A 12,361-nucleotide genomic window follows, 5' to 3' on the forward strand; every position below is an offset into this window, starting at 1 on the left:
CTTTATGAACAAGGGGCTGGATGTCTCAGCTGAAGATGAATTATGGTGACGTGACACAGGTGACATATTGGCTTCATACATTATTTCACATACAATAGTCCATTTCAAGCTTTACCGGGATACCGAGCGCTCTCTATCAAGAAGTGAGTTTGACTCGTTTTTAAAACACCAAAAGGTTTCCAGAGTGTTCTGAAACTACAGGAGAAAAGCTGGATGGATAGTGATATGTATATATCAGTTTTATATACATATTTTTTTTTCTTTTGAGGTACGAGACATTTCTTTGTTCATTCATCTCCTGCAGGTAAAGTTAGTTCACACTTAAACAGTCATAATTAATATGAAGACTGAATTACACCATTTTTTTAAAAAGAAAAAAAAAGGTGTTTGCAAGAACAATCTAGATTCAATCAATGTAACAATAATGTCTTTCTCTAGACTTTATCAAGCACTAGGCTGTTTGTGTTACAGTACATTTCACTGTATTTCCCAAAGGCGGTATCTGTAGAATGACGCAGTGTGTTTTAGTTCAGACGCCAGTCGAAATTTATTCAGCCATATCTTGCGAGGTTTATTTACCTCACTCCTGCTAATAGAGTGCACTCACTCTATCTGTCTGAATGTGCTGACTCTCTCATATAGTGGCGCTGGAGGTTTTAGGACTAAAAGCAGACCTTCACCCAACTGTGTCCCTTTGGAGGGGAAGTACGAGAGTGATAGAAAGAAGTAACAAGAGGGAGAGCGAGCGGCAGAAAGCGAGAGGAGGGAAAGGGAGAAAAGAGGGAGGCGGAAAGAGAAACGAGTGCCCGCTCAACCTAGGAACGTCTGGAAACGTAATTCCTATTTCTATAGAAGCACCTCTTTGATCTTATGAGAGGGAGAGATCGCAGACAGTTTTGCTGTCATCACTTTCACTTGTACTCTGGCTGAATTATTTATGAAAGACCTCAATAGAGGGTATGTGATGGGTAAAAGGCTTTTTACTAACAATACTAAAAGCAAAAGAGGACCCTCAAATGGACAAAAAAATGTCACATCAACCTTAGATCATGTCAAAGGATGTGAACTCGGGTACAAAGGCCCAGTTAAGTAAAGGTAATGTTTGGATAGGCTGCGAGAGATTCTGTCCCGTGTGTTTAAAGGGATAGCATTTCATCTACAGCCTGCACACAAATAACACCAGCGAGCCATGAAAGCAATACACCAGCTGAAAATGGAGCTTTGAACTGAGGAACCTCCGAGCAACAGGAAAGCCTCTCAGAAAATTAATGCTACTGTCTCCTTTCCTTATGGCTTAGTAGACGTCTACATTTGCAGAAATGGCAAACACTTTATTAAAGAGGGGGTGAAGTGGCTCCTCTGCTCAACGTTTCCAAAGACTGCACGTGTATAATGTTCCCGAACGATTTGCGCCACATTTTCCCAGGCATACGGATCTGTGATGGTCAGAACCATCCAGGCTAATAAGCCGGGTCCAGGGAGGAACTCAACCTGGCCTCAAACAAAAGAGCCAGGCTATTTATCAAGCAGCAGATGCTGATTCCCTAAATAGCCTGGCACAGAAACGGCTCCAAACTAGGCCATTATTGCAGAAAAAAAGATAGCACAACTGGATTTATGATTGGAATTTGTGTACCTTTGCTACATTTCTTATCCGCTGTTGTCTTTTCTAATCTTTTATTTTTAAATTTTCTCTCTCTCTCTCTCTGCTTAAAAAAATCGAAACATTTCAGGAAATAAGAGCCTCTGAGTTCCAAATTGGGGCTTGTTTGGACAACTTTATTTCTGTTCTAGAGGTAAATCATGAAAGAATTTTATTTCATGCTTTATTTATATTTATGGTTAAGATATTCAGACCCCCTTATATCTCTCTGGCTTCAATTAAGGAAGCAAAATAGGCCCCACCAGCTTTGGGCTGGGGCCACAAATATGTTACACATCTATTCTCTCCCTTTTTCTTGTTTTGCTGCTATGGTGAAAAGAAAATACTGGTGAACTTTCCCTGAACCAGACTTCCTTTAATGGCCCGGCCGTGTGTTGACCCAGCAGAGTCGGCTGGAACCTGATACTATCCAACACACTACGCTGCGCAGGCAATCAGATTACACGGGGCCCAACAATACACTCCACACGAGTCCAATTTCAGCACTACAATGCAATAAAAGCACAATAATTAAATTCACGTTCTCACCCCGTTTACAGGAAGCCAACACGGGGTGATAGGTATAATAAGAGGCATAATATCGAATGAGATATCAGGATGCTTTTTGATCTCACGGCAAAATTCTGACATCTCGCCATCAGTCTCGTTTCTGACAACGGAAGCAGTGACTGAGATCTTATTACCCAGAACGCTGTTAATGCAGTGATTACGATCTGTTATAAATCAATTGAAACCACAAATGTAATGTTTAGCCCAAGTGAGCACACTCCCTTAGTGGATTCAGTTACACACAGAAGTCATCCGCTCCTCCCATCTTCGGATATCTTTAGGAATTCAACCTGATTATGTCAATAGTGGCTCGAGTTTGCAGAGAAAGAGCATAATATTATTTCCTGGTGGTTATGATTGAGCCATTAACCTTTTATCGCAGTCTTTTGTTTGACGTTTCTAAAAGCTAAGGATGAAGATATTTATTCCATTTCCGCCCGGTTGGCCAAAACAAGCGAGTGAATCATTCGTCTGGGGCTTGTGTAAACAAAAGGCCTCTCCAGGTCTCTGCCAATCAGGTCTTATAAAATATTAACCCAATGTCATTGCCCTTTTAAAATCTCTCACCTAGAATTCCCTAATTGTTCCTTTTCTTTATCTCTCCAGTGCAGAGAGTAAATAAATTAACAAAATAGCTTTTATCGCCCTGAGTAACCTTTTAACTGAAGGATTATCTGGGGTTTATTTTTCATTTCTCTCACAGCGATAGCAGAGCATGCCCCATTGATTGGTTTGCTGGGGTGGTGACCAGCCATGAAAACAAGGTCTTATTGATAAAACAAAGCAGTTTCTTACCTTTTAAGTGCCAGGTCAGGCAGAAATTCAGACGCCCTGAACCCATCAGGGGCCTGAATATGCTGAGTGCATTAGTTTTTTTGGAGGTTTGTTTTTGTTTTTTTTAATTCAGTTCATCAAATGGTTTAAAAATATGCGCACAACTCCCCTGAGAGGTTAACTATGTTTTTAAAAAAAGATAGGAATAACATGCCAATTTAAAATCCCCACAGGTCAGATAACATTGTTGTCTGGGAAAAAAAATAGTGCGATGCTTAACTTTAATTTGAGAAATGAGTTGTGTTAAAAAAAACTTGGTCTGCTGGACAAGAGAAGTGTAATGCTAGCAAACGCAGAAGGAACAGGAAGTTGTGCTCTTTAATTTTACATTTGTTTGTTGATTAAACTTTAAGAGTAATAAAGAATTTTACATTTGCTCATCGAAATCACTGTTTGAGCAAAAGTGTCGACCGCTCTCTCAAACTGAGTATCTCTGGGTGAATAAGCAGCGTAGCATTTCTCGAGATTTTCTCAAAATCTACAATCAAATTAGCTGAGAATCGAGCGTGCGTGTATCAAAGAAAGCGTAGCAACTTGACAAAATGAAAACCAGCGAGAATGACAGGGCTATATGTTGCTTTCAACAAAACGGGGAAAAAGAAGGAAAAAAAAAAGATGATTTATATTTCCTGCTGACCTTGGCAGTCTATTCGTTGTGATGATCATAATCTCAGAGTCACCGTGTGATACATGGGAATGCATTCGCTCATCCATCTTTTTCATGCATCCATCTATCCTTACCCTCATCTTGTATCTGTATTTGCATTGAACCTATTCTTGGATTATCTCAATCAGCTTCCCCCTTGCACCTGTCAAACAACGCCTCGCACAGGTAGCCACACGGCACTTATCTGATCTAGATAGCTGGATTACAGCGAGTTTGAGTGCGAGCAGAGAGAAGAGGAAAGAGAAAAAAAAAAGAAAGAAAAACAGACTTTTATTTATTAGGGTTAGGAACAGCTGCATCCGCCTGCAAACTGTGAACCTTTGTTACGGAACAATATATCACAGATCAAATGGTGTGAAATCAAAGGCGGGAGAGAGTTAGCATCAATCCCACTAAAACCCCTTTTAAAGTGCTGTCTGTGCTCTGATCCCTGTGTGGACTAATGTGCGGGGTTGAGATCAGTGGTAGTTGGGAGAGTGGGTGCCTTCCTGATGCCTTTGTCTGGGATCAGGCCTGATTAGGACCACGCTGGGTGAGACGATCGCGGAGTCTGACGGTACAGGGGAACTCGGAGCCGGTTTTGCTCCTTCCGCTGTCCTCGAGCCCGTGCAATGAAACAAGCAGACTTTGAGAGAAGACCGATGTTACGGCAGCTATAAAGAGCTTAGTCCTGTAATCGCTCTCTATTAGAGCCGTTTGAAGCCTTTCGGTTGTGAAACCGAATCTAAAAAAGATCTGAAATGCGATAAACTGCTGATTATTCCCATGCATCATTAATGTTAAAAGCTGATTTCATAATTGTACGTCCCATAACTACAGAGTCTAAGATTGCTTAGCACCACATGAACAGACTCTGATAATGAGTAAGCAGACTTCCTACATCACGGGAACTGATGAGGAAAGCCTAATTGGTTGACTTTTCCATGCCTAATGGATGATTCTCTTAATTAAAAAGATACTGTACCAAATGTTAGAAATCAGATAGCGCTTAAAGTAAATGCAGTTAATCAAATGTATGAGAATGAGCAGTTCCAGGAAAGCCTAAATGAGATTGGTAGATATGATTTGGCTCCAATATTTATTAATTGCAAGTGCCTTTGGTTAGCAAAACAGAACAGGTCTTATCTTCAAACTGCTAGGAAATTTCATCTAACCACTCTCACTGATCTCTCTTTTTCATGAACTGCGATGCATATGAAACAAGTCTTCAAAACAAGGCTTTTAAAACTTACCCAGTCAGGGTGCCTTTGAGGATATTTAATTAAAATCTAATCCTGCATTCATTAAGGCTCACATAAATTAAGCTGTCATTCATAAGATTTATGGATTCTCATTTGCATATTGCATACAATTCATCAATTACTCAAGTATGAAAGGAGCGCATTTCCCTTGGAGCTGCCTGCTAGCCTGCCAACATTTGAAATGAGAGAAAGAGCACGACTGTCAGGCATTCACTGCAAACTTTTCCCCACAATGTCTGTGCACTGATTAATCTCATTTTCTAGGCATCCCTTACAAGATTGTACACAGTCCAGCTGCACTTTTCAATTATTTCTCCTGTCCTCTCAACTAACTTTGAAAGCAGGATGGGCTAAATGTGGACTGGAGGCTACTTTGGTCTTTATGTATATAACATGTCTTTTTGCCATGGTAATCATAAATTAGAGAGAGGGGTTTTAAAGATCCTAATGGAAAGGAAATGTAGTAATTTTATTGCAAATCCCATCAGGCAAATATTCTGCATGCTATAATAGCATATTTCCTGTCACATTTAGAGAAGAATACATCCAGCAGGCATTCTGACAGAGGGAGAAAGCTCAAGAAAAAAAACAAAAAAAGATAGAGGGGGAGGGTGGACCAATGAGAAAGAGAGTTGCAGTGAGAAAACAAAAGGGGGGGGGGGGGATCTTAGTGCTAAACACATAAAAACTCCCTTTTTGGACATGAGGCTATGGGAAACGCAGTATGGAGTAAGTGCTTAAACCAAGCGGAGCGTGAACGCATCTAAGATAAAAGGTCAGGCAAACACAAACAGGCCACTCGCGAGGACGAATGGAATTAATTGACTCATTAATATGCATGGCTAATAAAGCTCAAAATCCTAAAACAAAAATCATTGTCAACCATTCCCTTTTAATGGCTCTTATTTTCAGCTTGAGAAGAGCTAGTCTACAGGGTGTATCAATCTTAGGAGGGGTGGAGTTCCTCCACCAAACAGGCTTGGGGTAACCTCGGTGTTGTATGCTCATGTCCTCCCCAGCAGACAAAGGCAGAGTTGTTCTGGTGGAGGGATTAATTGAGAATTAATCCCAGTTTCTGGCAGTGGAACAGACCAGCAGTTAGAAGTGAAAGTCATCCTGAAGGGTAGTTAATTGGTTCCCCATAGCAAAAGCTTTGGAGAACAGAAATCAAGCTGCATTTTCATTAATCCTCCCCATTGTTTTGTGAAATTGTTGTGGAGAGTGACTTCAGATAGAGTCAATAGTTAAGGCTTTTAATTTGCTTTTAATTCTGCCAGTGGGGTGACAATTAACAAACCCCAAAGAACAATAGCTGTGAAAATTATGCGTTCGATTGACTCTAAATGACTCTGAAATCAAAAACCGATAAGCAATTAATATACTGTACTCTACAAATGGTAAGCACCTCCAACATACTTGATGCACTCCATCTAACTCTCTCACTCTATCTCTGCATATACATACATATATATATATATAGGGCTTTTAAGCTTTGGGAATAGGACCGTCGGATTGTCGGATGTGATTAATTACGGGTCCAAATGGACACAATAGACAGAAAGGGTGATGTAATCATAACACGAGGAGACACGGTGGCTAACGGCAGAGATGGAGGAGGAAAAAAGGCGCAGAGAAAACGAGAGACGGAGCACAAGAGACAGCGGCGGCTCACAAACACATTCCACGTTCAAGCTAAACAGGAAGACCGTGGTGATTAGCATTAATTGCACTGAGGATTGGAATCCTGTGTGAAACATTAAACAAAAATTATCTACTGTTTATTCTGTTTTTTCCCCTCATTTTTTTTTCAATAATTAATGAAAAGTAAATACTTTGGAGGGGTCCAAAAATGATCTGGGGAGGAAAAGAAATGTTTACATAATCAGGAAAAATGTTCCTGTCCTCTTTTTCCTCTGTGTGCGCGCGTGCGTGTGTGTGTGTGCACACATGGAAAGGTTAGGGCTCAGGCCTGGTTCTCACTGTTCCTCAGTGTTTCTCCATTAGAAGTAACAGTGTCTGTTCCCCTGAGTGCCGACTGCTGGGAGAGTGTTTGCATATTTAGATACAAGCAGCCCTGTTTATGCAGCCCCACTCTTGGCTGCTCAAGTTCACTCCAACGCAGGCCCTGATCAATTTGGCCAGCTGTGCTTTAAATGCTGTTTACAGCAATAACATTGTGGCTAACAGAGCACAGCCTAGCCTGCACACACACACGCACACACACACATTCTTACCAGTGAGAGACAGACAGACAGAGAGAGAGAGAGAGAGAAGCAACTTCAGAGCGAGCCCCCAGCCTGCACATCCCCAGACGAGCATTTGTACTGAGTTAAAGACGAATCAAAGCCTGACTCCTCTGCAAGACACGGAAGAATTGGATTCCGTCTGTATACATCTCTGTGATCCTTCCGGAAGAATCACTGACTGCGAGCGAAGAGAGAGGAAATAACAAGAACTCAAACCCGGAGTCCCAACCTGACGTGTGGGCCAAGCTGAAGGTGGCACGTTCCAAGTTACAGGCGTCGTTTCTGACGAGTGATTGGCACGGAGCACAAAATAAAACGTCAGGCTCGCTGAAATTCCCACACACACATGACAACTGCTTTCGACAAGGTGCCGCGCACCTCACAAATAACTCTGTTTGGGCGAGACGCTACATTCCTCGAGACTTTGGGGGTTTCTCTTGAAAGCTAAAACTCCATTTAAGCCTGGCAGGACAGCAAATAGGCCTACTCAGCAGATAGCAGTGAAGCTGCTGCTGCTGCTGCTGCTGCTGCTGCTGCCGGTGTGCTCTCGCTTGATGATATAATTCTTAATGTACAGCTTGACGAGACATAAATCTTACCCGAGAACCACCTCACCTGAATTCTTTTCCCGCTCTCCTTCTCTCCCTCTCTCATGATGAATTGTTTGCTACATCTCGGAGACTAAAACCCTTCAACCTCTTCAAACCCGGGTTTCTAATAACGCGTAGGTGCTGGGGAGAGGTGACAGCATGATGAATATCACAACAGACAGCTCCAATATGGGACAATTTTACCAGATCGATATCTCACTGCAATATCACAGAAAAGGAGCTGATATTAGTCTACACAGTGTATTACAGATGGGGTACATTTCTTCTCTCTGCACTCCCAGTGAACCTGGGCTATATTTCATCCACGTCGGCAATGGTTTACACACTCACAGACGCTCTGGAAACTAATCATAGCGTGGTAGCCACACCAGATGCATCTGCTTAAAATTATCCATATGTGTGACGCGCCTCTAACCCCCTTGTTCAACACGGCGATGGACTTGCAAATAAACTGTGAATCACATTAGAGGATGTTACAGGCCATTATTTCTAGCGAGAACAAATGTTTTGTCACATTCTAATAGAGAGATCACAGGCATCATGTGCGCAGCTTTTTAGAGCAAAGCCGAGGCAAAAGAAAGAGGCTTTGTCACGTTTGAAAAGAAGCACGAGAACCTCGCAATTAGGCGACAAAACTCTAAAGTTTGTTTGCCAATAAGCTGAAATTATTAAAAAAAAAATCTCTTCAACACGTTTTTTTTGTTTTGTTTCTTTCAACTGAAATCAATAAGTCCAAATAAACTATTCCTTTCTAATTAAATGGCGCATACGTGTTTGTAGGCATGTGTGCGATCACAGGTCTGACTTTAATTTGCGCTAAGAGTAAATTATGGTTCGGGGAATTCATCACAGTACAAACATTTGTTGAGCCCTAGATGAATAAATCAATCACAAATGCTCTCTGACAAATTAACTGACACTGTTCTCTTTGTCAAGCTCGCCGCTAAACACCGTGGTCAAGTAACGTGTGCCTGAAGAAATGGAATGAGACACCTTTTACTTCCAAGGGAGACAGATGCATATAGGAGAGAGGGAGAGAGAGGGAGAGAAATGAGAAGGAGACTGAAGGAGGGAGCGCAGACGCTGCTAACGCTTAATATCTTCTCTCTCCAGGGGGCCGGGGCTGAGGGCCCCACTGCTGTCAGCTGCAATAGGACCAGTCTTTTCGGGAGTGCCCAAGGTTCGTTAAGGGCTATTAATGGAACACAGTATCCCTTGTGTAGGGAACTTGTCAGTGTTTCATTAGAGACTGATAAACATATAATACATAAGTGTCAAACACAGTGTGCGCGCAGTGTGACGTGGTGGCGGGAGGCGAAAGGGATTTTGGGATTGGAGTGTTACAGTCATTCCCATGCTCTGCACTGACAATATTTGGGATTTCATAAAGAGGGAGGAGCGCAGTGGACACACGCCGGGACCTGTTGAGCAAACTGTTTGGCTTTACGGAGAGGAAGTCCACAGCCGGCGGTGCCGCTTCGGCAAACACCGGACTGTATTATATTCTTCAACGGTTATCTGAGAAAAGAGGAGCGCCTTTTTGCACGTGCGTAACTGGTGAAGATGAGCCGGCACATCTCTTCTTACTGCTTAGGCCCAAAAGTACAAGCAAAAGAAATACATCGTATTCAATTAAAGTTCTTTTTTTCACCACTACTGAAACAAAGCAGCCCACAGCTGGGACTCTGGGTCTAGTTCACAAAGTCCTTTTGATCATTTTGTGGCAGTAAGAGAGTTTGGAGTCCCGTGGAGTACGGGACCAAGCCGATCTTATTATGATAATTGGGATACATCAACTTCAGATAGCACTAATGGAGTGAGATTTCAGTGATCAAGAGTGCGTATTCGACTGTAGAAGCAAGTTCACTTTTTTAGAAGGAGGCATTATGCAACGCTCCGGTTGTGTTCCCAGTGGGCAGCCAGTGAAACTCCCAGAGCAACCCAGAGTACGCTTTTAGCTTTGGTGTTGGAAGCAGCGCTGCACTCTGACGTTTGCCACCGAAGACAAGTGTTGCTCCGGTGAAGTTAAATCTATTTCCTCGCGAGTGAGTAATTGGTCACTATGACTATTAATCAGTTAATCTTCTCCTTTTCTTTTTTTTTTTTTACACCCTCTCTCTTCAACAGAGAAATATCAGAGGTTCAATAATTAAAAACGTGTCAGGTGAAAGTCCAACGCGCTTCCTCACACTGTATGTTCTCACATTCCCTGCTTTGTTCATCTTATTAACCTCCTCTCCGCTCGCCGCGCCTTTAAATGAAATCTTTAGCCCCTTACATGTGAAATTAAAACTGCCCTCCCTTGAGCGCTTTTAATTATTCTTCTTCAGGAGAAACTTCCACTTCTACTTTTTGTCAAGGCGGCCTTCTTCTCCCCCCCCCCCCTTTTTTTTTTTCCACACTCCTACTCACTGCCCAGGTCTGTCATGCTTCACTCCTCCCCTCCAGCCCGTTGCTCTTTCCCATTTTTTTTCTTCTTTTTCTCTTCTTCTGCAGGTCTGTTTAATTCTCACCTTGCTCTGCCCTTGTCATCAAGCCGTTGAAGCACAAAGCCAGGAGCAAGGGAGTGTTTACTCATTTCCCCACTACATTACCTCTCCTATTAATCACTGCATGGAAACTTCTGGACACTGAAGCATCTCTGCAGTCGCTGCCCCAGCTGCCCCTCTACGCTAACAGGGCAAACTTTACATAAATGCCATTCTGGATATAAAAAAACCAAAATAAAAAACAGAGTGAAGAGCGTACGCTTGCACTTGTTTCTTCAAGTAGGCACCCTTAAGCCAAGACTGCATTACTTCAAAGAGTTAAATATGTTAAATACCGGGATAATATTTTAATGCCTTTGTGTAAAAGGAAACATAACTACGGCTCTCGATAAAAAAAAAGAAAAAAGAAAAAAAGAAGAAGTTTTGAAGCAAACATGAGTTGGTTGACATTGAAATGCATGATACATTATGAGCACACAGGACAGGCAGAGGTTAGTGTGTCTAATTAATCAAATTTAATTGCATGTAAATTGTACTTTAAATGCAGATGAGGAAGAAAAGCTGTTTTTATTTTTTATTTTTTCCGTCAGAGAACACACCCCCCTGTTACTCTTCACTTATTCTATTTGTGAGATCAGAGAGATGAAAAATGAACTGTTTGCTAAAGCAAAGCTACGTCTCGAATTCCTAGTGTTAAGGTTTATTTAGACAAACACTTGATTTTTTTGTTTTGTTTTGGGCTTTTTTTTGTTATTAGTACTAGGGGGGAAAAATGTTTAGCGTGAAAATTCAATTTGAGTCCTGTGTGTCCACGCTGCCCCACGAACAAGGCAAAGCTGCTGCTGTGAAAGGATTCTTATGAAATTCAATTAACACACCAACAGCTTTCCTTTTCTCTCCTGCCCTAATTCCCACATTCCCGCTGAAATGACTGCATTCCCGGCAATTATGCTAACCGCTCGGAGTGCACCATAAATTTACAGGTCTGAGAAAGGCTGTAACGAGAGCTCCTTAAATATGGGAAGGAGACGTTTGAGAAGATGGATCGCCGTGGGCTAGTGGTCGGCCGGCAGTGGGCAGGGGGAACTTGTTTGTGAAACGCATACTACTAGCTGCTCTGCTTCTTCTAATGAGGCTATGGACATAAGGAACATTATCATTAATGAATGAACCCCTACTTTTTCCGGCTTTTTCTTCATGTGTGTTTTTTTCTTCTTCTTTTGCTTCTTTACTTGCCACAGCCCCCCTGTCCTTTTATTACTGTTTCACTGGGCAGCCCAAGGCGGCGGGCGGCATGTGCGTCGGCTATATATGAGAAAGAGAAAGAACCCAAAATATTTGAAATGCAAATAAATGAGTAATGTAAATAGTTTTGAGAGAGTTTACCCAGTGAACAATGGCCCCTTATGAGACACAAGTGCGACAGAGGGAGAGAGAACAGGACTGCTGGTGTGGGGGATCTGAGCGGTGGGGGTTGGAGGGATCATCCAACACAATGTGGCCCTTCTCCTAAAGCAACTTGTTATCAGGCGCTACGCAGAGCCCCCCATTCAATCTGCATTTAAATACATTTCAGTCCACTCACTCATTTGCATTCATTTCTCCCATTATATTTGAAAATGGCTAAATGTCTAGCCAACACAATGTGGGAGCCTATCACCGGCCAGGGGAAGCCCACACCTGATGCCAATTTAGCCTGCTCGGATCTATTCATTGCCGTGGCCTGATCTGACAACTCCAGCTCTTCCCCATCCAGGAGACTTTTCAATTGGATCTGCTCGCGGTGACAAAATTGTTTTTGCTCATTGAGGTTTTTTTCTCCTCTTCTTCTTCTTTTCTTTTTCTGTCCCACCCCCGCCTTTCCATCTTTCTCTCCCTTCTCCCATCGTCACTCCCTCCGTCTGTGCGTCTGGGTGTCTGTTTGGGAGCCATGGGAAAAGGAGAGGCAAATGATTCTCAGTGGCTTCTGATTTCCACTATTTGTTCAGCATTAGGCCCACTTATCTCTGAAAGAAAAAGCAACATGTGGAGAGAAAGTGACAGGCAGAAATTCAGCCTCAC

General features: G+C 42.4%; 1 protein-coding gene across 3 annotated transcripts in view; it reads right to left on the minus strand.

Moving 5' to 3' along the window:
- Nucleotides 1-12,361, minus strand: part of dachd (dachshund d) — a 90,556-nt gene that overhangs the window by 44,868 nt on the left and 33,327 nt on the right. The window lies entirely within an intron of this gene.

The sequence above is a fragment of the Pundamilia nyererei genome, unplaced genomic scaffold, assembly GCF_000239375.1.
Source record: "Pundamilia nyererei isolate P.nyererei 1_Seehausen unplaced genomic scaffold, PunNye1.0 scaffold00055, whole genome shotgun sequence".
NCBI lineage: Eukaryota > Metazoa > Chordata > Actinopteri > Cichliformes > Cichlidae > Pundamilia > Pundamilia nyererei.